Source organism: Idiotropiscis lumnitzeri, chromosome 8 (assembly GCF_059441095.1).
Source record: "Idiotropiscis lumnitzeri isolate Australia: NSW breed Sydney's pygmy pipehorse chromosome 8, RoL_Ilum_1.0, whole genome shotgun sequence".
Taxonomy (NCBI): Eukaryota; Metazoa; Chordata; class Actinopteri; order Syngnathiformes; family Syngnathidae; genus Idiotropiscis; species Idiotropiscis lumnitzeri.
Window position 1 is genome coordinate 22,713,001 of NC_142398.1, and position 27,201 is coordinate 22,740,201.

A 27,201-nucleotide genomic window follows, 5' to 3' on the forward strand; every position below is an offset into this window, starting at 1 on the left:
GGTTCGGTTTCTTAATGGGGTCGGGCCTAACCCTTAACCCCTCTTCGGCGGACCCCAAGCAGCGGGCATAGCAGAAGGTTCCCCAATTCAAGATCGACAATCGTTCCCAATCTATCACTGGATTGTGCGCCCTCAGCCAGGGAAGGCCAAGGACGAGCGGAGCGGATCTAGAGGGCATGACCAAAAACGACCGCTGTTCGACGTGGTTACCCGAGATCTTAAGCGACAACGGCTCAGTCAGTCGGCGGATGGCCGCCAGGACGCGACCGTTGAGGTCGTACAAGGGCTCGGCCCGCTCCAGTTCAGTCACTGCGCATCCGAGCTCGGCCACCAGGCCGGCATCGATAAAACAGTCGTCTGTTCCCGAGTCGATCAGCGCGCGCACGCGGACGGTTGAGTTCGCGCCCGAGATCTCCCCCTCGATCTCCATTCTCAACGCGACCCGGGAGTTACCGTCCCCCCGTCCTGGAGCCCCGACGCCGGGCGGCTCCTGTCCGGGACGGGTTACCGGGGGAAGGTCGGCCGCGCACTCACAGTGGGCGACGCTGTCGGATGACGAGTCACGGCGAGTAGCTCTCTTGGGGCATGAAGCCACGCGATGACCCTGGAGACCGCAGTAGAAGCACGCCCCCGTCCTCCGGCGACGCTCCCGCTCGAGTGGGACCAGGCGTCCCGCGCCCAGCTGCATCGGCTCCTCGGCGGCGGCTGGCTCAGGAACCCGGAAGGCTGCTGGGTCGGGCCAGCGCTGTTCGGCCACCCTCTCGCGGCGGCGCTCTCGGAGGCGGTTGTCCAGCCGGATCGCCAGGGAGATGAGCTCCTCCAGCGACGATGAGTCCTCTCGCACGGCCAGCTCGTCTTTGAGTACGGAGGTCAATCCCCGCCGGAAGATCGTCCGCAGGGCGCAGTCGTCGAAGCCGCTCTCCGCAGCCTTAATGCGGAAGCCAATGGAGTACTCCGCGACCGATCGGGGCCCCTGGGTGTAGTCCAATAGTTCGGCACCCGCCTCCTTTCCCTTGATCGGGTGGTGGAAAACCCGCTGGAACTCCTCCAGGAAGGCGGGAAGTGACGACCGAATCTCCGGACGAGCGACACTCACGGCCATGGCCCACGCACTCGCTTGGCCAGTCAGGAGGCTCATCAGGAATGCAATCTTAGAGCTATCGTGGGCGTACGTGAGGGGTTGCTGGTCAAAAATCAACCGGCAGTGGTGGACAAACACGGCGCAAAGGCCGGGCTCGCCACCATAGCGGCTGGGGTGGGGCAGGCTGGGTTCTCTAATCGGCAGTCCCGGTGGGGGCGCGCCGGACGCCGCGGCGCCCGGGACTGACCCGGAGGCGAACGAGGGACCTAAACGAGCATCGTAAGTCTCTAGGTGTAGCGCCATGCGCTCGATGGCTTCGCGCAGGGCCGCGAGCTCATTGCCCTGTTGGCCGACTAAGCGTCCTTGATTGGCCACAGCTGTCACGATCCGATCGCGGTCAGCAGAGTCCATGGTCGGATTATTCTGACAAGGTTGCTGTTCGGCCGCAGCCGACAGCGTTTGGTGGACTCTAAAAACGCTGACCAGGAAAGGAGGTTTTGACAAGATGTTTATTGTGTCCGGCAGCAAGCAATTAATCCACACAGAACCTACTGCATGAATCCGCAGGGTAGCTAAATAGAGGCAGATCTCGTAACTTACACCCGAGACGAAAACAGACAACGAAAAGCGCTGGTGGGCGCAGCCGCACCAGGAAAGTAAAACGAACACTAAACTTAGAGCGCTTGCAAGGCAAGGAAAATACACAAACGAGAATGGCTTACCGCGAAAGGGAAAGCAAAGTCCAATGAGCGAAAATGCAAACAGAAAGCGAGCCGGCGAATAGCTGAGGCTGAGGATCAAACGAACAAACAACACACGGAGCAAGAAGGGCAGAATCAAAACGTGAACCATGAGCATGAGTGTCGCAGGATATATAATAATCCGACGCCGGTTGCTTCCCGGCGGCGGCTTAAGTAGTCCCGTAATTAGTGGCGTGATCGGAATCAGCTGCGGGCTCGTCCGCGCGTTTCTCCCAGCTGGTACGGCGCGCGCCGGGGGGAAACGCCCCCTTGCTGAAAGCAGGTAAACAAAACACGGATCGTAACAACAATTGCAGCAAAAATGTTCTTTGTTTTCATCTTTGATGATTCATTTCACGCACGAGCCTTGGCGGTTGATTTGAAAGTATTTTATTTGGATATCGCGACACAGCCGGCAGCCGGAAAAAGAAAAAAAAAAATTGAGCAGTCCTCTTCTAGTGTGTCGCACACGAGTGATGTCATCAAGCAGCAGCCAATTGAAAAGAGCCAACAGATGAGACGAGTTTGTTTGTGGTTTTGGCTCAAATGGCTCCCTACCTCTCTGTCTTATTTATTTATTTATTTTTTTATTTAACTCGCCCTGAAACGCAACAACAGGTCACAGGTTTTTGCTTTTTTTGCTGAAAGACGGGCAAACGGTTCCCCGAAATAAGACGTCTGCAAACTCTCATATTTGTCAAAGCATTGAAAAAGCCCAAAATGAGACATCAAGCCCGACTATTTCGTTTTTTTGCTGCGTGACTTTTTCAATCTCTCTGAATAACACGTTGATGCGGCCCACTTGAGCCGGCGCATCCATCATTCCTACAGCCGTCATGTGCTCTCCGTCTCCAACTCATTTGGGCTGAATGACGGACGGCATTCCAACTGTGACCAACACCAGCCACCATTCGGCCTTTCTTTCAAGCCATGCCAGTTTTTTTGTTGTTTTTTTTTGCACCTCCCGCCCAACACCAACATCGCAATCGTTTGGAAGAACTTGGAAAGAAATTCAAGCTGACCAAAATTTGGAGTCTGCCGTCTGCTTCATTAGGTCTTCTTTATTATCTCTCCTTTTCTTTTATGAGTCAGTGAGATCATGTTGGCCTTTTGTTCTGCTGCGCTATAAGCTAGCGTAAAGCCAAAGTGTCCCGCGGGCGTAATAACGGTAACAAGCGGAGTGGTGAAGAGACACACGCTAAAATCATGGCCTCACACAAACTCCAAATGATCGAGAAATGAACACAAAATAAAGTTCGGCTGTGAGCTGGTTGCGATTTCATGTGCTCTTCGGATTATTTCCACAAAGCCAAAGCAACGAGAAGGCCAACTCGAAGAGAAAGCTTAAAAGGACATCAATGCCGAGGCGCGCGTTTTTTTTTTTTTTTTTTTAAGATTGAGTTGTTCCCGTGCCGAGGCCTCACGGCTGACTTGACACGACTTCTAAACTCCGTTTGCCGTCGCAAATTAACTCTTGCGACAGTCTTCAACAACGCAACAACGTCCTGCCCGCAATGAACAGTTTTTGAAAACGTCTTTTTTTACGTCTGCCTGACCATTTCTCGGAAAGGAGCTCACGATTCGCTTCCTCGGTTGTTCGGTAGGAAGCTACAAATTTGCATTGAATATCTTCACATTTGCATTTTGTGCACACGCGATCTTCATATCGTTACTAAAATATCTCTAAAAGTTCCACGTTCCCCCTTTTCCAATTTGAGCACCTGCCTCGCCAAAAGGTCTTCACACGCTCCGGATTACTAGCGAGCATTTCCCCCGTTCGGCCTTCAGTGAAGTCCTACTTCGTGCGACTTGAATCAACCCCCCTCATAATAGCGTCATTTATGACACCACGCTTGGACAAATAATAGAGTGACACACACTTGCACAGTACTGAGCGAGCGCTGGACGACCTAGCTTCTATCAAAAGGTCCGTCTTGAAAATGTATCTGCAATTACATCCACACTTTTCCCTCCTTAGAAAAAAGAAGAAGATATTTTAGATATTCGAACGGGCGCCAGTGATGACTTTCTGGTGCGTTGATTTCCGCCCCACGAGGGAGTATCCAGTCACAAGACGCGTTCGTCACTTTCAACGTAAGGCCAGCAAGAAGGCTTTCCTGTCATCAACTCGTGATCTGATTGGCTATCGCAACTGTCTATCAACCGTATCAAACCCGCACGATTGTTTCTGAAGGCCTCCGACGAAAAGCGCGTGCAACTGGTATTGTGAAATCTGCCCGGCAACACGAGCTAGCAAAATTCCGATTGGATCAAAACGTGCACTAAAAATACAACACTAGGATAGAATATGCCATCAATGAGAAGAATAGGATGATGATTTCTTGATTTTGTTAGGTCAGCAGAGAAGGACTTGACGGCCCGCCGCTGCTGCAATCAAATCCACACTTTTCCCTCCTTCGTCCATCGTGAGTTAAAAAGGCAGAAATATATTTGAGATTTTCCAACGGTCGCCGGTGGATTTGTTGATAGCACAACCGTGAGGCAGGCTCTTCTGGGTACTTCAATGTGATTCTTCCCAAAAGACAATGAAAAGCGAGCTGATACGGTGTGAGTGTGCCCAAAAGGAATTTGTGGCCTTGAGAGGAAACACGATTGCACTCAATGCAGTTCTCAGGCTTCTCTACTTGCTTGTGCAACCTGCAAGTAACAATTCCTGTCATAGAAACGTCGACTGAAAATACTGTCACGTTGATAAACCAGGTCAGACACGCCAGTGTGCGCGCGCACACACAAGCACGCCCTCTCTCTCTTTCGCTCTCTCTCGAAGATACTTGCTCATTGTATTCTGAGTGACTGCTCAACTTTTGCCAGAGGGCTGACAGTGACCTCCAAGTTGCGTCCCTCGCACTCTACAGTGTGTGTGCGTGCGTCTCATGTGCTGACCTGACAAGAGCTCCATGTGTGCCCGTGGACAATGTCTACCTTTCTTGTCATACCGTTACCCGCGAGAGTTGAATACAAAATGTTACAGTGTGCAGCTGGCACGATTAAATGAGCGATGGAAACATTGACAAAGCGGGAAAAAGCCCCCAAAACATTTCAAGTTATTCGGATGAGCGTGTTGAGAGGGGAAGTTAATCTTCGCAGGCATATAAGCGACGCAGCGCCACCAGCGGAAACGCGGCATTTGGATTTAAATTGCGTTTATGGAATATGCGTTCAGCAGTAAAATGCGGCCGTTTTTGCCGCTTGCTGTCGATTAGAAATGACCTCAAAGTTGCTCGAGGCTCAGCGAACGACCAATCATGTCGTTCGGTTTCAAAGACAGGTGAGCCGCGAGCAACTGGGATGTCATTTTCAGTCGACCGAAGTGAGAAAATGGCCGCCCCCTAAGATGGCTAAAAACGGGTGGATTTTGGTGCAATTCTCAATATTTGTCAGGATGCCGTGTTTAGAAACATGGAATATATAATTGAGACAAATTCTTTTGGGTTGACTTCCACCGTAAGAGAAGCCTGCATGGCCACTCTGAACTAAAACGCTTTGCTTTCAACTTCAGACTGACATTTTATTTAATTATATTGGCAGCAAAAAAATAAATAAATAAATTTAAAAAAAAAAGAATGAAATTATAGAACTATGTATTTCTACATGAAAAAAAATGGAAAAAAATCTTAATTTGGTCCAATAGAATCCTTTTTGTTTGCATTGAGCTCAATCAAATCTCAACAAGAAATTTGCTTCTCGTCACCTCGCCGCTTGCCGTAAAAAGATGGCCTCCATCCGCTACAAAAAAAAAAAAAAAAAAATTCATCTTTATGGGCTAAGCATTAGTCTGCATAAACAATTAGCAAGTGACTTCAACGTGACTTAAACAATTTACCGAAAGCTTTGATGGGGACATCGCAATGCATCTGACAATCGTTTTGTTTTTTTTGTTTTTTGAACCCACCCCTACTTCAGCCTTTCCAATGTAAGGATCGGTGCTTGCACATTGGCTCGCTCTGGTGCAGATGTGTAACGGTGTGTGTGTGTGTGTGTGTGTGTGAGGCTGGGATACAAAGAGGGAGGAAAAACGGCAACGAGACAAGCGCCGGCATCCGCGGGTGTGCAAGCGAGCGGAGCAGATGGTCTGATATAGATCACCGTTTGCAATTAGCATCCATATTTCACGAACTTACAATTATCCCGCCGCCTCGGACACGTGACGCTTGTCATTCAGTCTGGCGTTCTTATCGCGTCCAATATTGACGAGGGCACGTCCACGTGCGATGCTCTCCGTGCTCTCTCTACGATCACCCACAAAGTGAAGAGGAACATTTATTTTACGCAGGTTTATTTCATACAAAATAAAAAGAAGGTCATGATTGTATTCATCCGTCGATAGGAAAATTAAAAATACATTTGGTGAGTAAGGGTTTGAGTCAACACACCAATTAGAGACAATCCGGCGACATTCACAGTTGACGGGATGAAGCCAAATTAAGATTTGTTTTTTTAAGTCGTCATTTAAGTAAGAAAAAAAAAATACGCCTGATGTGAAGCGAGACACACGCAGACGAAACATGGGCCACATCTCATTTCTCAATTTGCAACTTTCTCCACTTAAATTGATGTGATGTGGAGGCGGCATCCGGCCGTCGCCGTGCTGGCGCAGGGTTGGGCAAAAAAATAACAAATAAAATAAATCATAAAAATAATAATCATCTGAATTGACCAAGAGTGGAAGGCAAATGTGAGGCGAAAGCAACCGCCATGGCTTCAAGTCACGGACAAATTATTTTCAAGTAGCCAAACTGTACTTTGATTGTTGAGGGACTCCCGTGGGCTTTTTTTTAAATTTTTTTTTTTTTTAATGTCACCAGAAAATGCTGTAAGACCATTAAAACAATGCAATGGACTTGCGTGAACGACCGCGAGCCATTCCCAGCAGATACATTCTTGCCCGCAGCTCAATAGAGATACATGCGCAGGCCATAACGCAAAAAGACATCTCTATTGTTTCCATTTGTTACCAACTAATTCCTCCGCTGTCAAGTCCAATTGCACGGAAGACGTAAGAAGCGAAACACCCTGAGGCCATGACCGCAACGACCGCCCTTTCCGTCCAAATCATCTCGATCGCGGTGTGTGTTTTTGCCGATTAGACGCGATTAATGCATTTGAAATGTTGCTCCTCATTGCACCTTACCCAACATTTGCTCCACAGCCAACAAATGGCTCACAACTCGGAAATTAAAATGCAAACACTGCCATTGCTTTGCTTGACACCAAACGTCCGGATGTTTTAAAAGAATTTTTTTTTTTAAATGCATGGCTCAAATTGCTTGAAAAGGTGGAAAACAAGTAAAGAAAAAACAAAACTACCAAAATATGTTCATGAATGTAAAACCCTTCATTCCAATCGGCTTTTCGAACAAACTTTTCCACAAGGGTATCGATTTCAATTTGCCAAATCGATTGGATTTGCTACACAAGGTTGCCTGAGAAGTGAATGTTCGTTTCTCCAAAGGCATTTTGGACAATTTGGCAAAGCACGTGGAAGCAACCCAGCCCGGAATCTCCACCTCAGGATGTTCACCTCCAAGCCACCGCGCCACTCTACGAGCCGTTTATTTATGATTTTTTGTGGAACAATAATACGTTCGCAAATGCACTCACAGCCGCAAGCAACGAGCATCCAAAATGTGCAGACGAGCAGAATTGTCTCGGGCGCATACCTGAGCGGGAGATTGTGATTTAGGTCACTAATCCGTTTCCACAGCGATGACCTCGGTGTAAATCAGAAAAAAGGTCGCATCACTCGCGATGGCCTGATTGCTTTTTTTTTTGTGTTTGTTTCTTTCTTTTATGATCGCAATAAAAGCAGCCGCCGCTTGTCGCCAGTCCCGAAGAAGTTTCTCATTCACTCCCAAATTTTCTCTCTGCTGCTTGCAAAGAGTTTTCAGCTGCAAATGTCACCACTTGCATCTTTGTATTCATTCGGGGAGGAGATATCAGTGGATAAGACTAGAGTGCCACCTCGTGGCCGTTTGTGGAATGACATTTTATGTTCACGAATGGGTCCCTCCAGAGTATAAGCCGCAGGACCGAGGAAAAGACGGGCGACTTATATTCTGGAAACGACCGTCTATAAAAAGACCACCTCAGATCACGAAAGGACGCTTCGGGACGGCAGCATTGGGAAAAGTTCACGTTCGACTTCAGTTCGGCTCACAAATTTTAAAAGGAACTTCTTCAATTCATGGCTCCTAATTGAAATTTTGGAACGCATTTCAGGATTCCAAAAATGAACTAGCTCATAGCTCAACAAAATAAAAAGTGTCACTCTTCCACACAAACGAACAGCACGGGCAGATTGAACATGATAAGAAATCTTATTTTGTCAGGATTATCATTTTATTCGGTGCCCTTTTGGGACCCCGTCAATCATGGGCCGCTAGAATCCTTCTCCTTTTCGGCGCCGCCGCTGGAGATATTCCTCAAAACGTATTCAAAGTTCCCTGGGAAGCTCGTGCGCTGATGCCGATGCCGCCGGCGGACAGGAGTCCAACACAATTGTGCCGTTTTGCTGCTCCGCACACATCGATGGAGACGCTTTTGTCAATCTTTGTTCGATTTGCAATCAAAGGAAATGCACTCAACAACTATTTTGGGTCAATTGTGACAAATTTAAAAGTTTCTGGCGAGAGTTGTTGTGGAGTAAGTTGGACCACATTTGACCATTCGAAACGAAACGACACCTATTTTCACGAGCTGTTCGATATTTTACATGTCGTCTCATCATTTCATGTCATTTTTTTTTTTTTTTTACAGTAAATTGTGTTCCAACTAAGCTGCAGGGTATTAAAGGGATTTGGTGGAAGACAATAAAAATCTATTTGGTGGTTTTACAGGAAGTCCCGATTGTTAGTTTTCGAGAAAATAAATATGTCATATTTCCACACAATGCGTTCAGCGGTGCCTGGAGGTGCAACTTGAATTTGTTCCTTGACCACACTCGCAATTCCAAACACGCTTTTCTCACGCCATCGTTCCCCTTTGAAATGAATGGAAAAGCCGCGAAAAATAAAAACAACATGCTTCGCGAAGGTGAAAATATAGCACACTGTCATGTCGTACGTGATGAAAATATTCCCTAAATACGCAATCCGGAGTCAAATAATTCTCAAATGAGCAGCAGTGGTTGTTGATCGCTGCAAGTGAGCCGTTACGCTGCTGGGAAAAACTTGAAAATAAAAAGTGTAACAAGGCATTGACGCTCGTATATGATTTGCTTTCTTGTTGACGGCGTCTTAATGAACAATTGTTGCTGCGGTTGGCTTGACTTCTTCCTGACGGGATACACATAAAAAAAAGGCCTTGAGCTATTTGGGATTTTTTTTTTTTTTTTTTTACATGATGGAAAAAAAACTGAAAATGAATGATGATAGAATGAAGCCAAATTTGTCCACAAACCAAGCCAAGTTTTTTTTTTTTTAATCCTCATATTTGTTTGCTGGCTGCAAGCCAGCATCGCAAACATCAAAACAAAGGTTGGCATTAATCAACAAATGTCTGAATAATTACAGTCATCAACGGAATGATTCCCAACCAGCGTGCCGGAGCAAAACAGTGCGTTGTGAAAGTTTATCAGGTGTGCTGCGGGAAATTATCCAAAAGCATTTATTTGGACAAAAAATGATTTATTCTCGATTTTAAAAAAATACCTTTTTTTTTTTTAACCTGTGCCAGGGGTCACCAAGATTGTCCTGGTGGAACATGCCCTCAAGGACCTCATGAGTACCCCCCCCCCTAACCTGCTCTCAAAATAGCTCAAAATGTTTTTGGAATGTGGGAGGAAAGCGGAGTACCCGGAGAAAAGCTACGCAGGCACGGGGAGAACATGCAAACTCCACACCGGAAGGCCGCGGTCGGAAAATTGAACCCACAACCTCCGAACTGTGCCGCAATCTTATGCAACATTGAATTTGAAAATAGAAGGATGGAAATGCAGCTGTTTTTGAGGTGTGCTGCCTGTCTGGGGTGCACGTTTGTGTTTTCGCCAAGCACCAGCACAAAACCCAACGCACAAACATCCATGAAGCAAATCCAAACACTTGCTTCCTGAAGCTGTTGGGATGGTGACCTGGCTTTGACCCCTGACACCAGCACTCAAGTGAGGAGGGGCACAAGGGCGGGCGGAGCTTCTAGGGGAGCGCCAAGGGGTGGGGGGCAGGGGAGCGGGTTTGCGGGGGTTGGGTGGGAGATGATTTACCACAAAGAGGACACGGGGTTAAGTGTGTGTGCCTGAATGTCTTTAAAAGAGCTTCTTTTTGTCCCGCCGTCCATTTTCTGCCCCCCCCCCCTTTGTGGTTCATTTTCCCGTCACCTCGTCCGTCTTGATTTCCCACAACAGCGAGATAAGACGAAAAGCGCTTGAGCGGGGTGAAACATGCGTGTCCTGTACATGTGGCGTGAAGGTTACTCGGTCATGTTGCAAATTGTTGGATTTGAAACACAATCATGTACTTGTGAGAATTACATATAACGATGTTATTTTGTTGTTGTTTGATTGAAATCCTTTTTTTTTTTTAAGCAGGCTTGTCGATTCTGTCCTGTGCCGTTTTGCGAAACGTTCTCTCAAGCCGCTGATGTAATAGGAAGAATGGCAAGTCGGTGCGTTTGCGAAGCATCTGGACTGGCTCTCTGATAAGATCCACTTTGTCAGCAAACATCTCATCTCTCAGCCTCTCTCCCTCCTTTTTTTTTTCTCTCCTTTGTCAACTTCTCCGAATCTTCACATCCTCCTCTGTATAATTCTTTTTAATGTGACTATTTTTATAAAGATCTTTTCTTGGGTAGGAAGAATTAAAAAGCCAATAACAGACGTGTGTGAAAAAGGAAGGACCTCATTCCAAGTGTCCAAACCACAGCCAAAGAGAAATAAAAAAAAAATAAGATAAATCGACACCAACAAGATGTAACGTCTTGCGTGAGAAAAAAAAAAAATTTGGAATTTTCTTCGAAAGGAACACAACATCCCCGAGATGATGAACAGATTCAACGATCGATGGAGTGATTCAGAAATATTTGACTTGCACGGTGACGGGTCCGCAAAGCTTTTCTGGCACGTCGCTCGTCGTTACGTCGTTACTAGAATAGATTTAAATGAGCAAACTATGGAAAAATCGAAACTCTTCTGCCTTTCTCTCGGCGGAATGAATCAAATGTCATCAACATCGACTCCCAAAGTTAACGAAATGCAAACACAACAATGAATACTCGGAAAAACGAAATTCAAATTCTAACCACCGTGTACGCACATTTTTTTTTTTTAGTATGGATGTGATCTAGAATTTTTTTTACATCATTTTTCATTTTCAAGCCAAACAGGACACGCAATAAGCAAAGAGCGCAAAAGGCTTTGCAAAATTTCGCAGCAGTTGTGTGCATCATTTCAAATGTCTTCCGACATTCCGCGAGGAAGATGAGATCACGCCATTGCTGTTGCTGACGACCACCACATTAAATGGCTCCCGTTTGCCGTTTTGTCCGCAAACTCTTTATCGTCGTATTCAACAGTCGGACAAAATATTCAATGAAGGCCGCACAGACGGAACGTATTGTCCACTTTGCAAAAATATCGAAAGGTTTGGAGCACATTTGGATTGGTCGTGAACAAGTGGTTCTGCCTTTTGAATTAGTGATGAGAAAAAGAGAGCGCTGCACTTCCGCCTCAAGAGCTTTGGCACGGATGCGCATGTGCTGCGCTGCTTTAGAGAAGAAAGTTGATGCGCAAACGAAGCAACGGTCAGCACGTGCGCTCGACGGTGCACAGCCATGAGGATGAATAATAAAATCTTTTGGTGAGCAGGAATATGTTGTACTCGTGGCACTCGTGGAGTTAAGCAGCAAAATGCAAAATGCGGCCGTTTTGGGACGGCCATTTTGACACTCGCTATCCTCTGCAAATGACATGGCAGTTGCTGAGTGGGCAACCAACGACCGATCACGGCTCAGCTTTCGAAAACGGGTGAGCTGTGATTGGTTGTTAGCGAAACCCTGAGCAGCCGCGATGTCATTTTCAGGCGACAGTCGTGACAAAATGGCCGCCCCATGAGATGGCGAAAAACGCTTAAGTCATATTCCGCTAAAGGTGATAATCGGAATGCCGTGTTTCGGCTACTGAAGGCAAATGGAATCTTTTTTTTTTTATTTATTTGGGGGAGGGGGGCAGGGGGTTAACGTCCCCTTTAACTATCATGAATTGGAACAACGCTTCTGCAGAATTTGCGTAAATCCTTGCGTGTTCGAAACGGCAAGAAGCATCTGAATTCATTCAAGAAATCAGCCAAGCACACATTTCCGCGCAGGCCTCCACCTTTGCCTTTCTACTTTTTTATCTTTCTCAAGGTTAGAAAAACAAATACTTACGAGTGCTAATACACTGTACATTTAGCCGTTAGGGGCTCCACACAAACACACTCATCTCCTAGCAACAAGGCCGGCGAAAGTATGAGATTAGGTGTCTGGAAATTGTGTGTGCGCGCGTGCACGTGCGTGCGCATGTGTGTGTGTGTGTGTATTGGGGGATGGGTCAAGACAAAGCCTGAAGAGCAAGCGATAAGAAAAAAAAATGCAGGAATGATAAATTGATACAACAGCGTGGTGAAGTTTCTGCACATCTTGCCGATTCTTTCCAGAAATGACTCGGACGGAATATTCCAACCGGCGCTGACGAACGATTTCGAGCGCTTCAAAGCGGCCTAAGGAACAAAACGGCGTTCACCAAAGTGCACGTGGTTTCGTGCGTCGATGAATCCGCGTGTTCCCGCAGCCAACGCGTGCGCTGCCGTGCAACAGCGCACGTGCATGTGAGCGTGCACGTGGCGCTGGTGGGATCCAGCGGGTCATATAATGCTTGACTGGCCACATTGTCCTTTCACGCAACCCGTCCCCTTAATCTGCAAATACATCTCGTATAATCTGCACATGCCCGCAGAGGAGAGAAAAAAAAAAGGAACGGGTCGGCGTTCCCGCCACGTTGTGGTCTCGCTTCCAAATGTGAAAATCCACATGAGCTGCAATGCAAATAGATTCGATCAAATGAGACGAAACAGCGGTTGAGCTTCGTGGCAAATTGGACAAAAGTGACATTTCGCATTCCACCTCATAAAAAATCAATCTTGCTTCTCTTTTTGACATTGATCACTGGTTTCCACCGGAGCTAAATTACATTTAACACCGTCAACAAAAAGAAAGACGCTCAATTGCTCCCAATAATGACGGCTAAAATCCACCGTTGCGCTTTTATGACAAAGAAAGGCGAGTCGAAAGTACGAAGCCGTCAAGCACGTCGTCTTGAAATCCTCTGATCATTTTTTGCCCTTTTATGTCGCTTCTTCCATCGCGCCGTGACGACCGGATCTTAATTCTGCTCCCAAAACATTTGGAGTGTGCAAGCGAAGCGCGTGCGACTTTCACCACTTCAATAAAAATGCAACAAATAACTTAACTACTTTTTCAACATTGTTGATTTCTAATTGTATCTGGCAGTGGAATGCAGCTGCTTTCTCTGCTCCACCGGCTCTTTTGTCTCTCCCAGTGGTTGGTCCGAATGGCGGAATCCACTAAAACATTCCAGACAGCACCCAAAAAAAAAAAAAAAAAGGGGCTAAATATAAATCAACTTGACGGACATTTGCAATTTATCTTGTAAAACATAATTAGTCACATGCGGCAGATTTTTTGTTGACAGGGTGACGAGGTGTTGTCAGTCGTTTTTTGTACAATTGAGAAACACATTTACAAATCAATCCTTTTTTTTTTTTTTTCCCCTCCCACTAAAACCGCACGCAGCCGACAAGCAACAACTTTGATTTGAGCAACGAGAGATGTGACAAACGTGGCTTCCCGCTCTTCAATTTGAAAGAAATAGGATATATTTATTGTTCCAATGACATCTTAGCATTCTTAATCGGCTCCTCGGAATCTTAATCAGCGGCAAGCGCCATCTCTGCCTTCCTCTCGTCTCGTTTGCTCTTAAAAGCATGTTTCCTCTCACCGTGACGCGTTCATTCCTTGAATCCATCACCTACTTCCTCCCCTGGACTTTCTTATTCATGTACACTTTTTTTTTTTTGTCTCAAAATGTATGTTTCTCATTGAAAAGGCAAGTGTTGGGGGTGGAGGGGGAGAAGGAGACGCTGACATCCACCACACAAACGGCAATGGAATGCAAATCGGCGTCTGGAAGTCATTAAGCAAACAGAAAAGCCCGTCTTCCCTTTCGCTCGCTCGCCCGGCGTGTGTATCATCAGCACAACGCGGTCCACCCTTAGCCTCGCCGCATACATCAGCGCGCCTTTCAAATCACAAAGAAGCACTGGAGGCAGATTTGCTGAACGATTCGCCTCAAACCTCGGCTCGCTTCGAAACTTTCCACACAACGACCAAAGCAAGCGTCAAAAAGTCAAGTCGTTTTAGTTGGGATAGAAAGACAAATGGAAACGCGGAATGTAGAATACAAACGCTTCTCAATATGCGGTACGAGGACCAAAACCAGAACCGTCACATCCCGACGTCAAAAGTGGTTCAGTGCCAGGATTTTCTTTGTTTTTAGAATGAAAAACAAAAACAAATGACAGCTCTCTTACGAAGCGGCGAACGCCTGAAGTGGGAGGGAGGAGAAAGATGGCTGCAAAATCTCCCGCGGCCCCGCCACTGCTCACCGAGAAGCGTCATGAGGAATTATTTGGTCCACATGGCCGACAGGCAGGGCAAGCCCAAAGACGCGGCGAAGCCCGTCCGCAAGCCTGGTCCGAAAACCACACCGGCCAGCGCCGCAAACACGTCCAACGTGGCGGAACACGAGTGTGCGTGTATATTATATGACATACACAAATATAAATTAAAGCGTAAACTCAAGATCAATTTTTTTTTTGAAATTCACACAATAAAATCATTTCAACTCAGTTAACTCCATTTTATTGACATCAAATCTCATTTGCACAACTTGCAATGCCAAAGTCAAATACTGTCGCATGCTAGCTGTCCATCGTTAGCACATCAGCTGAAAAGGAAAACACCGGCTCAAGTTAGCACTCGGCCTTGCAAAACAACATCGACGGAGTGTCGGAGTTCGCTTGTGAGCACTTTTGAGAAACGTCTGGAGGAAAAATGGCCGTCGAGACGTCTCGGTTGACGTCGTATTCAAGAACCAAAGAAAGCGATTGGAGCGGTCTTTGAATTCAAATGTTCTTAATAGTTGGCGATGTTACATTGCTTACAAGATATTATTCAAGTAAATCTGCCACAAGCTTCATCAAAAAATAGTAGTTGAAAAATGGGATTCATCGCAATTCATTTGTTTGCGATTAAGTCGTTAAAAAATGGAATCGCCTGACAGCACTAATATATACACACACACACACACACACATATGACAGTGCAAAAAGTCTTGTGTGAATCAAATTATTTAAAAAAAAATCAGCATTTCTAGACGCAGTTGACTGTCTGCAAAAAAACATTGAAAGATTTGTTTTTCTGACAAAGAACCGTAAAGTTGCCAAAGAACTGTCCAAACAATAGGTCGGACTTTTTTTGAAGTTGTTCCGTCACTTTTCATTCCACTGCTTCTACGGATATTTTCCATTTCTGCCGTGGTATCGTTTCATGAGGTGTACTATCGAAATGACAATTTGGCCCTCGGGAAAATATCGGCCTGCAGCTTTGAACCCTACAAAGAATTACGTGCAGATTTAATGGATTACTCCATCTGACTAATAATAAAGTCACTATTTAATAATGGCTGAAAAACAGAAGAGCAAGAATGAAATCGGAATTCGCACCTAGCATAGTTGACTCATCAGTGGTGACGCGACCTCACAACATACAATTCAGCTTTGGCGTTGGTTGACGTGATCGTTGAGCTTCCACGTAATTTAGCGCCACATCGTGACGTGTGACTGGACGACTGAAATCGCGTTTAATTCGGATTGAAAAATCACGCCTCATTTCTAGCTATGGTCTCGATTGCAGCGAAGCCAACAAGTATCTCAAACATCTCACACTGTTCGCTCTCTTGCTGTCATTTTGGAGGTGTGTGCGCTACACCAGCTCGAAAATGCAAACGGAAACCACGTGCATGGGAGCTGAAATGCATCTTGGTCACTTTGACATCAAGTATGGCTGGAAGCAATTTGTCCTGAATGACAACACCCCCCCCCCGGCCCCCTCCGGCCCCCCCTATTTGGTTAATATTGCCCATCTCCATTTCCACGGCTGCTCACGTGAAATGAGCACAAAATCAAAAGCAGACCTTGGAAGCTTGCGTTCATTTTAAAAGTCTCGTCTGTGATTCAGTGCATGCCATCTTCATTTGGCCTTTAGTGAATATGAAATTCAAATCAATCTATTTTTCATTTTGACGATTGGGGGCAACTCAGGCCTTCTTTTGACTAATTTGTCAACTCGAAAACTTGTTGCTTGTGTCAGCCTCCTCTCGGTTTAGTTTCGAAAAGCATCACAGCCACAAATAAATTGCCAAGGGGGTGAAAGTCAAAAAAAAGGAGGAATGTAGAAATAGAAAAAGGAAAGAAAAATAAATAGGATATGGTTTACGATTTTGCCGAAGATGAAATCCACAAAAGCTTTTCTGGGACGGGAAAAATCCTTTTTTTTTTTTTCAGGCCACCAAATGACCAAATTAGGACGTGAGCGGCTAGTCAGCTACTGTTTTAAAAGACGGGCACGCGCGCGCGCATACGCACTAAAACCACCAAACGTGTTGCTTTGTTAGTGAGTTTTAAATTTTGTGACACAACAAGAGGCAATTTACGAGAGAGACCGGCCCCCGGGCAATGAGGGGGGGGGGGGTCGACAGACACGCGCGCACACGCACACGCACGCCGCTCCAATGCACCGAATGAAGAAATCGCTTTACCTTGTCGGTGTGAATACTCCAGTTTGGGCTGCTTGCGAGGGTTCGAGCTTCCCAAAACGCATCGGATCCTTTCAGCAACTCATGACCACGCGTCGTCCCGCTTTTGCGAGACACAAACACACACTTCCCTCCCTTTAGTCTTTTTGCCCCCGTTTGTCTTTTCCGCCGAAAAGGTTTCTCCTCGTTTCTGTCTTCCGCTCGAGCCAGGTCTCTCTCCTCACACTTCCCTGCCAGAGATGGTGATTGAAAAATCGCAGGAGAAAACGGAAAAGGTTTGAATGGATGTCGTTCCTCTCTTCGGGGCAAATTCTTCTTTTTTCAATGTGCACACACACACACACACACACACACACGCGCGCAAACCAATCGGAGTGCTCTTCTTGCAGGCGGGGTGCGTGTGTGTGTGTCTTCTCGGCTGCTTCTCCCAGTACAGCTGTGTGTGTGCGTGTGTTTGGATGTGCGCGTGTGCGTGCGTGTGAGTGTGTGAGTGGTGTGTGTGTGTGGTGTGTGTGTGCGCCCGCTGCGCTGCCTCGCTCGCTCCCTTGTTGCCTTGGTAAATTGTGGAGCTCTCCTGCACGTCCAAGTCGGCAGCGGGTGGAGCCTCGAGGACAGAAAGAAACCGAAGCAGTGCAGCGATTGGCTGCTGGACGACCGAGTCGGAATCTGCTTTTTGCATTTACAGGCAAGAGGTTGGTGAAGAATCTTCTCCTCCTCCTGCTCACCTCCCTCCCTTTTTTTTTTTTTACTTTCTCTCTCTCAAAAAACAAACGCTCGCACCACATGCGTACGCGCGCTTTGTGAGTTTCTTTCTGCATTTGCATTTTTTGGGGGTGAGTGATAACCTCAACTGTGCACGTATGCTTCCCGCGCGTTGCAAGTATACTGCACAAGCGTCTCCCTGGTGGCGCATGCACCCCACATTTTGTGTTTTGTGCGAGTGAAGGGCAGGGGCGCTGTCAGGGATTTTGGGCCCCAAGAAAATAAATCTTACTACCCGCCCCGATTAGGCCGACTGAACATTTAGGATATCATTTTACATGAAACTCTCCCTTTTCTTGATATTTTTGACTCTTCCCATATTTGTGAAAATCAATATGGCAGTTACTTAAAACCTAATGAAAAAGACTGAGACTTGGCCTATAAACCAAAATCTCTTTCCTGGAATAATTGAACATAAAATCCTCACAATTAATTACCAGGAAATTAAATAACCTCTTCCATTAAAATAAACTGCAATTCTAATCTGCGGAGAAACAAATCAAATCTCTGCAAACATCACCAAAAAGAAAATGGCCAGTTGCTTTTATGATTTGTTGTAATTTGAACGTCATCATCTTTAGAACAAGAATGGTCCTGGTCAAATTGTAATTTTGAGCGGCTGATTCCGAAACGACACAAACAGGCAATGCGTTCGGGGGTTGCGAGCGGGTGTGAGGGGCCGTCCCGGCGTCATGGGCGGGCATTGGAGGGCCCGCGCCCACCCTGGATTTGGAAGCTGTTTGCAGAGGCCAACCTCTGTCGTGATTCAATTCAACCAATCCGTTAGAAAGGATCCAGATATGAATTTGAATTCTTGTATTTGGTGTTTCCATATGAAGAGTACCGTAGAGTTGCGTCATCATATTTTCCTCTCACGTGAAGCGCACCGCATTTAGAGTAATTGCGCGTTATTGTGCAGTCGAGACGACTGCGGCGGTGTTTGGCGCTGCGGTGATCGTGCACGACTCGGAACCACAGCGAGTACACTAATACTTGATATTTTGTGTATTTGTTGCGCCGCCGCGTCTATTTCCATTTCTGTGACTTATTTAACGTGGTCGCCGATTTGATTCACAGCACCTGGCGCACGCGTGTTTACAGAGATGGCGGGCGGCTCCATCGCTAATTCAGTGAATCAAATTTAGGTTGAAGAAGTGTAGACCCCCCACCCCCACAAAAGATTTAATGTCCCCCCCTTGTAATTTCCTTCTCTAGCCGGCCGGGTCTGCAGAGGGTGATTTAAAAATGAATGCGTCACCTGGGCCACTGTAAACTGTGTCGGGGAAAAAAATAACAATCCCAAAAAATATGAAATGTATGAATAAAGAATTCACTGTTGCGGTTGGAAGATTTTCAAAGCGTAATTCCAAATGTAACAATTGGAAAAAACCTTCATCACCACGTGGATGATTTATTGTTTAATAAATGTTCAAATTTGTTCTCTACATTTTAAAATGCAGATTAGTTGTTTTCAAATATAGATAACAGCTTTCAAATATATTTTAACACAATGAATGAGTGGCAAAATGGTTCTTGCCCCCCCCCCCCCCCAAAAAAAAACAAGACAACAAATTTTTGCTCATCTCGAGTCCCACCATTTTTCAAGGAGAAAGAGGAAGGCATATTTTCCCACACGAAATGTCGACGGCGATGAGAAAGTCGTTTTGGTATTTTCCAATCTGTGCTCCCTGAATGTGTGAGAGCACTTGGGAGATTTGTTTTGGACTCACTGGATGGCCTCGGTCTTCTTTTTTTCATCTCCATCACAATCATTCCAGCGGTGAGGCTTTTCTTACACCATTGTATTCGCCCCCCCCCCCCCGACTAACTCACATAATAGAGACCTTCACAGGGTGTGTGCATGATCGATGGGGAGAGGGGAGCTTTTGCACGACTGCGTTTCATGTTGAGCTATTCCTGCCAGTTAAACATCTCATGTTTGACCCCCCCCACCGAGTGTGTGTACGTGTGTATATGCGCGTCTGTGTTTGCGTGTGAGAGCAAGTGAGAGGAAAAAAAAAGAGCGAGAGAGCGAGAGAGAGAATCCTAAGCTCTTTAATTGTCCACGTATGGGACCCCTACTGGGCGAGTTCACAACCTCTGAGACAGAAAGCAACGGAGAGGTGGAAATGAAAGAGGAGTGTGAAGAAAACGAGAGAGGTGGAAACAAAAAGACGAGAGAGGAAAACGGAGGCTGCTTAAACAAGCCAACGGATGAATTGAGCGAAAAGCAATGAGGCGAAAATTCACAAGAAGAGCATCGGAAATTAAAAAGACCTTTCTGGTTTTGAAATCCCTCTTTCAGCGCGTGGAGGCTGGAGTTGATGCTGAGATAATTCATCGTAAACACACACACACACCGAGTGCAAATGTGTGTGTGTGCGCAAGTGCACACTATCCGCTGTGAATTTGAACATTTCCACCACCTGGCTAGACTACAAAATAACAGTAATCGTTGTGACCGATGCTCCCTACAACTCTGTGTGTAAAAAAAAAAAAAAAAATTAAAAAGTGTGTGTGTGGGTGTGTGCGCGCGTGTGTGCGGGGGTGTGCGTGTGCGCGTGTACCCTATCAACCTCAGTGCAGCCCACTCTAATAACAAACATCAAATGGGAGTGGACGAAACATTTTAGGATAAATGGCGACCACCTGCCACTTTGTCCACCTGGAATTTAACTGCGACATTTGATCACACACAAACACAAAAAGTGTCGGGATGCTGGGGATTTTTTTTTCTTATTCTGAGTGCTCCACGGTAAGCAATGAGGGTCCAATGACGATTTTTGACTTGCAGATGAAAAACCTGCTTTTGGTCATTTTTCTTGAACGCCGCGCACAACTTTCTTCGCAGGAAATCAGACGTTTTTATCCGTAACTACAATGATGACCAATCAACAAAGACAAGAAAAATAAAACACAATCTATTCCACGTTGTCACCTTTAGGGGGCGCCATCGTTCTTTTTCGCGTTTAGCAATGTGTTAGGAAAAAAAAAATTGTCAGCAAAATTCGCCGGAATGTGAAAGCTGCCCCAAACACACCGACGTTGTTCAGGTTGCTGTCACTTTAAGGACGCCGAAGAACCCGCGACCTTTGAACTGTGAGGCCAATCGTGCTAACCAGTCGTCCGCCGTGCCGCCGTTATCCTTTATTTATTTAGGAAACACAACAACCTGCACCAAACACGTCAGCGACGCCACAAATCTGTCTGCATGCACCTCATCAAATACGCCACCTGTGCCACAACTTTGAGCTGCTCTACTTTCTGCCTGCCAAATTGTCAGGCGCAGCGTTACGGCGTCATGCGTTGGGCCAAATTGCCAGCCTGCCATCAGGCGCAAAAATCACAAAGCGTCCGTTTTTATGCGCTCCGAAAATGGAGTTTAATGTGTTGGGAAAGGCCGTGCCGTGCGATGGCTTCGCACAAGATGGAATATATTCGGGCGTCACGCATGTTGAGTGACAAATGGATTCCTGTCACGCATTTATTTGACACTCATCTGCGACGTGGCGAGTATATCGTGGTCAACGTTACGCAGGTGTGAAGTTCCGAGCTGATTTTCTTTGAATATTTAACGCAGCGGCAGCATTCCACCGAGAACGATGCAAACTCACATATGCTCGCACATATAATGAGAGTGAGGCGATAAAAACATATTCAGGATTTCAATTCAAGACCCGCCCGATATTCGCAGGATCATCTCTGCTTATGAGCGTCACGACGACAACCGACCAGAATTGAATCGGGCCGGTAATTGCCTTTTTTTTTTTTTTTTTTTACACACACACAATGTTTGACTGGACATCAACTTACACAAGTCGGAGTTTTAAACCGGGGGGGGGGGGGGGGTCATGGTGACCAAGTGGAAGACTGATATTCCCAGATAGTCCGTTATGTCGTGGAATGCTCTCCCATGTGGGGGCAAAGCCCGCGTTGAGTTCCAATGTCGAGGCTGAACACGTTTAAGAGGATTACAAAAAGCTTCGGTGTGTAATATGAAAGAGATAATACCTGAAGGCTGCAAGACGAGGAGAAGGCGCAGAGCGATGGAGACAAGGCAAAGAAGATTTCTTGAAATACTTTTTTCACAGAAACAACAAGAAAAAAAAATCGCTTGCTTGCCTCTTTTTCTGTTTGTAAAAAAAAAAAAAAAAAAATGTCACTAATATTGTCGCGTCGCCTTTAAGACGACGTGCTAAGTCAAAAGCTTACATCCACTCATCGCACCGATGGAGATGAAAGTAGACGTGGCGCTCCGTGCATATTCCCGTGAGCGTGCACGTACGTGCGTGCGCGTGCGCGTCTCACAGTGGAGGTGTCATTCAAAATCCACCTACTCACCTTCTGGGCCTGAAAATGATAACCTGTCATTTTTGCGCGGGCGGCATTTAACCACACGACTAAACGTCGAAGCCAATCAAAGTATGTCAACGAGACAACTTGGAATTGCTTTGCAGCAAGCGCACTCCTGCGTCGTCAAACACACGACAAGAACTTGAAGTCGGAAAGGTTTACATGAGCAGAGTTGGGCACTTGACCCTTTTTTGAGGGTCAGTCCCCTGCCCTCCGGCTGCGACCCTCCGGTCTTATTCATAAAAATGGTCGCATCCGTGCATGAGGCCGCTACGGGAGAGATGCTAACGGCAGAGCTTTATTTCAAGATCATTCGCTTGCTGATTTACGATTCAAATCCGCTGACGCTACTTTGGGCTTATTATGGTGGCAAGAGTTTCTTCAAACCCAAGCGGGCTCACGTCTTCTTCTTTTTCGTCTCATTCTCACACGGGCGGCCATTGTTAGTGTGTCCTAATCACATTTCGTGGAGGCAACATGACACCAAAAGCGGCTGCCAAGGACAGGCGAGGCAACGTGAGAACTTGCGGCTTTGCATTCAAGCAAGATCGCAAAAAAAGATGCGAAATTCGCCATATGCTGAGGTCAGCCGCATTATCACTAGCTTTCCGACACTTTTGAGAAGACCGGCGTGCGTGCGTGCGTGCGTGCGTGAGAGGAAGGAAAATAGAGAGAGGAAGAAAAATGGAAATTTTTCAAAGAATAAAACAATCTTCAAAGTTTGACGACAGCAAATAGTTCAACATCGGCCAAATCGCGAGTCCGCCTTCACCCACGCGAGCACGCACACACATTGGCCCTTTACAGCAACAAGCTGTGTATTTCATGATCTCTGTTGGATGATGTAGCCTTAGAGAACTGTAATTGCTGATGAATGAAATTGCCGCACAAGTCCCTCAGGCTGATGCTGACGGATTAAGTGTCATTAGTCACCCGAGAAGCAACGGCCGTAAAGTTCGATCGGCAAAAGAAAAATCTTCATTCTCATGCTCGGGCAACGGAAATTTTGCGACAAATAATGACGATCAACAAAAAGGAAGCGCAAGAAGAAACGCATGAAACTCGGTCGACAGCGGAAATGTTCGAGAGTAGACGAGACAAAGAATAAATACAACGAATGAGGAAGGAGCTTCTGTGCCGGCCTCACGTCATCATCACATCAAGAAAACACGATCCTATTCTTCACATTGACGTCATATTCTATCCCAGAGTTGAAGTTTTAGGCGAGAGTTTTCATCCAATCACAATTCAGCGAGCTGGTGTTGCCGGGCAGATTTCACAAGATCAGTAGCACGCGCTTTTCGCCTTCAGATGCAATCGAGTGGGCGTCTCTTCTGTGCCTCAAGGGAGCTTTTACGGTTGCGGTCGTGTCGTCGATCTTTGCGAACGACCAATCGGCAGCCAAAGTAAGACGGCGGCGGGATTTTACGGAACATACTCCCACGCTATTGGTGTTCGCAAATGATTCAGCGAGTCAACGTGATTCTCGTTCGTACATTATTGCTACACTCGTAATTCAAAGTATAAATCGCGGCAACATCCGGGTGAGCGCTCATTTATTTATTTTTGACTCACTCAGTCCAAGTTTGGAGGTGGCGGGGGGGGGGGGGACACATTTCTTGAACAAATCTTTTTGATGAACTCATTCCATTGATTCAGTTCACTTAAAAGAACTGTCATGACCATCACTACTAAGGAGTAGAGGAGGGGGGGGGGGTGTGTGTGTGTGTGCGTGTGCGTGTGTGTTAGATGGGGTAGTGCTAATGTCCTAATGATGTAGTGGCTGTCAGAGCGCTCGCTTCAGAGGCCAAATGATCCTGTAAGAACAGCAGCGCTATTGATCCGGCCATTACACGGCACCGCACGATAACGATGATGTGTTTGCGCGCACATCCATGCCAGGTTGAGAGCAAGCGAGCATTGGATACCAAAATTCATTGAGGAGGAGTCACAGGTGGAAATAAATGTTCCGGTGTGGGTTCGCGCCAGGGCAGCTCTGGCTCGTCGCTTCAACAATATCGCCGCGACCACGTGACATGAAACCGAATCGGAACTCGATCGTGAACGGCGAAAAGACGACCGTGCCCGTCAATGGCGGCGAATGAGTCAATATTTCTGTCGGCGGCCAATTTGCCAAATGATGTTTCCGAAGCGAAAGACTTGGTGGGTCCGCTGTGGAATTGAAGGTGCTTTTCTCTTTGCGGAGCTAGCTAGCTAGCTTGCTCGCTTGCTCGCTTGTTTGTTCCCTCGCTGCACTTGTGCTGCTAATGGATTCTTGCCAAATGGCTTCTGAGAAATGAGAGGGCTTTCCTGATGGAAGGAGGCAAGTAGAAGATGGAAGTAAAGGACGGCGAGGGGAGAATTTGTTGCTCGAGTCCGTCGAGCATCTTGAGAATGTCTCTGCATAGCGACGGCAATTAAACTTTACAATTTGAAAGTTGGACTTCAACTTGAATTTGCCGTTCGGCCTTTTACCGCCGCTAAGTTTCTGTCTCTGTTTGTGTCGGATAAAGACGAAAGACGGATGCGACAAGGTTTGCCATGAGTGAAGCGTCGTCTCGACGTTTGCGGCGACAAAGTTCATCCCTCGAGGGTGTTCGTCATTGATTTCTGTGGTCAGCGCTGGATTGCTTTCGAATATGACTGCATGGCACCATGCGGTGCGTGTGTGTGTGGGTGTGTGTGTGTGTGTGTGTGCTAATGAACAAGCAGAAGCACTTCTACAAGTCACTTCTTATGAAAGAACCAAAGCAGCATTTTTGACGAAAGTTTTTTTTTTTTCATGAATTCCACCGTTCACAACGACACTCGAAGAATGCGGAGGGCGAATAAATATGGACAAAACATGCGAATAGGTGCAGAATTTCATTTCTCACAAAACATTTCTCAAGGCATGTATAAAAGATTTGCAAATGGTTTGAACAATAAAAAAAAAAAATAACTTTTTGGTTCCAATTGCAAAGGGCTGACTTGCAAAAAAAGAAAATGGCATTGAAGGATGGCACAAAACTGCTTTTGCTTTATACGATGCGTTTGTTTGTGGAACTTTTTAAAGACTTATTAGAATGGATGCAGTGAGTTTTAGGATTTGTCGCCGAGTGTGACTTGGAATCATCGTTTATGTGTCAATTAGCTTGGATGCAAAAAGAAAGGCCTTTTCTAGCGACAATAATGCTCAAGTTTTTTTTCATCCTTTCTCGCTCAGTGCGCACCAACAGGCGTTTGTCTGCGTAACAGCTCATGTCATCGTGTTAAGCAGCTTAAGTGTTTGCTGACAGTAATCTGGTTCCAAAAGACAAATTACACTCCTCTTGACAATCTGCCTCTCCTTTTGTGCGTCCTTTTCACTTTTTACGCAATGACGTACCGGAGTGGCCTCTTTCTACCGCACTGCCCCGCCAGCGAGCTTTTTCAAGCCGTTCCATCTTTTGATGCAGTGGTGGCACGTTGAATTTGCCAGACGTCAACACGCCATCAGAGACGTAACAGACGCCGCATCCCGAGTGTCAAGTTATGCATTCCCCCCAATTGTTGCCATCTCACTGAAGCCGCCACGATCGCAGAATCACAACTGCTGCGTGAATATGCTCTTTGCAAACGGCACGGCACAGCACGCGTTGCCGGGTGGCAGTGGCGGGCCTGACATAATCGAGATCATAATCATATTTATGATAATAATAAAAAAATTAAGTTGGTGGCCTTACGTTGAAGGTGCGAACGTGGCCGGTGATTCCATCATCACTTATGAACGAGCAGAGCCAGGCCAGACATTCTTTCCCGGCAAGCGTTTGAAAAATCTGTTCTTGCTTTTTTAACCCGCAACGTCCGAAGGAAGAAAAGCGTCGATTTGATTTTCAAGACGGACGATTCAAGAGAAGCGAACACTCGCTCAGTGGCGCTTGAGTGTGTTTCTGCATATTATTTGTCCAGCCGTGAAGTCATAAATGATGGAGTTATGAGGGGGATTGATTCAAGAAATGCACGGCCTGCCACTGCTGAAAGGCAAAGCGAATAAATTGCCAGTCAATTCTCGCGGCCAAGTTGTGCAAACGGCCAGTATGTATTGATTGGGTGCCGCGGATGCTTCAAGGGTATATCAAAAGGTTCGCGCCCCCCCCCCCCCCCCCCCCTCGAAAAAAAAACTTGCATCGTATGAAATTTCATTGCAATGTTTTTCAATTAGTCTATGCAAGGTTACAACTTAAATTTCGATTCAAAGTTGATTAATTTCTTTTTTTTGTTGGACAAGGTCTCGTATTAAGGACGGGAGAGACGGACCGCTGCATCAAGCGCGTCGCACTGATTCTAATTCTGGATTTTGCGCTGATGTCTCAGTGTCCCTGAAGCACTCTTGAATAATTTGAGCCCCATGAATCCCGACCGTGTCATACGCACGTGCCACCAGGGAAACAAAAACCCATTGAGCCATGGGAGGAAAAAAAAAAAAGGCTCACCTCACGAACCTCATTTTAGAAAGCTAACGCTGCTGAGCACATGTAGCAAGCTCAGATTACTGATATTGAGGTTCAAATGTCAATTGAGATCAAACAAATGATTATTATTGACTAATTAAAGCAGCAAAAGGGAGCAAGTTGAATTCATTTGAGGGCGGCGTCCCGAACATTGAATTCACTCTTGAGTGGCCGCGTTACTTGATGATTGCCGATGCACTTCATGCAACCGTTGCAAAGGACAGATGAAAAAGAAAAACGCTGCTTGATCATGAAATGAAATATAAAGTGCCGCCCTTGTCCGAGACGCGGTGCAAACTTTCATTTCCCTGAGTGACAACGACGGAGGCTTAAAATGTCTTCCTGAGAGAACACAGCTCCTTTTGAGCGTTGCAGCAGATTTGGCCACCCTGAGAGTGACGCGGCAAACACTCTCCGAAAAATCATCTTTTCAGCCCGTGCGTCGGCATTTCATCAAACACGGGAATGAGAGCTAGCGAGCGCAAGCGTAATGGAATGAGCTGCGGCGGCAACACCCACTCAAAGCCAAACAGCTGCATATTTAAGTGTCAATTAAGCCACGGAAAACTTGACGACGACTCACTTTTACAGACCGAGCGTATTCTCCCGAGCTCTGACATACGCAACGTAATGTCATCTAATAAAAACACTATCAAACTTAATATAGGAAATGCGGCGACTCAGCGCTTTAGCTCGGTGTTAATTATCGCGTCGTCTCTTAATGAAAACTCACTCAGGAGTGGCTTAGTATATCTTAATGAAAACGCGCTGTTTGGGAACGGGGATGCATTGAGGTGACTGCGAAAAGCAAAAAAAAATATTAATTATGAAAAGCACACCTGTTGGGGAAAATCGCCGTGAGAGAAAGTGAACGGGCGTTCGCGTGAGCGCCTATCTTGAAACCGAGCA

At 46.3% G+C, this 27,201-nt stretch overlaps 1 protein-coding gene across 8 annotated transcripts in view; it reads right to left on the reverse strand.

The window, feature by feature from the left end:
* The window catches only part of LOC148332832 (teneurin-3-like), a 111,810-nt gene that overhangs the window by 65,314 nt on the left and 19,295 nt on the right, over window positions 1–27,201 (reverse strand). The window contains exon 1 of one of the 8 annotated variants that reach the window (XM_088303544.1): window positions 16,709–17,242. The exons of the other annotated variants lie outside the window; for them this stretch is intronic. The gene's annotated coding sequence lies outside the window, so the exon portion shown is untranslated. Of the gene's footprint in view, window positions 1–16,708; window positions 17,243–27,201 lie in introns of those variants that run through there. 8 annotated transcript variants of the gene reach the window in all.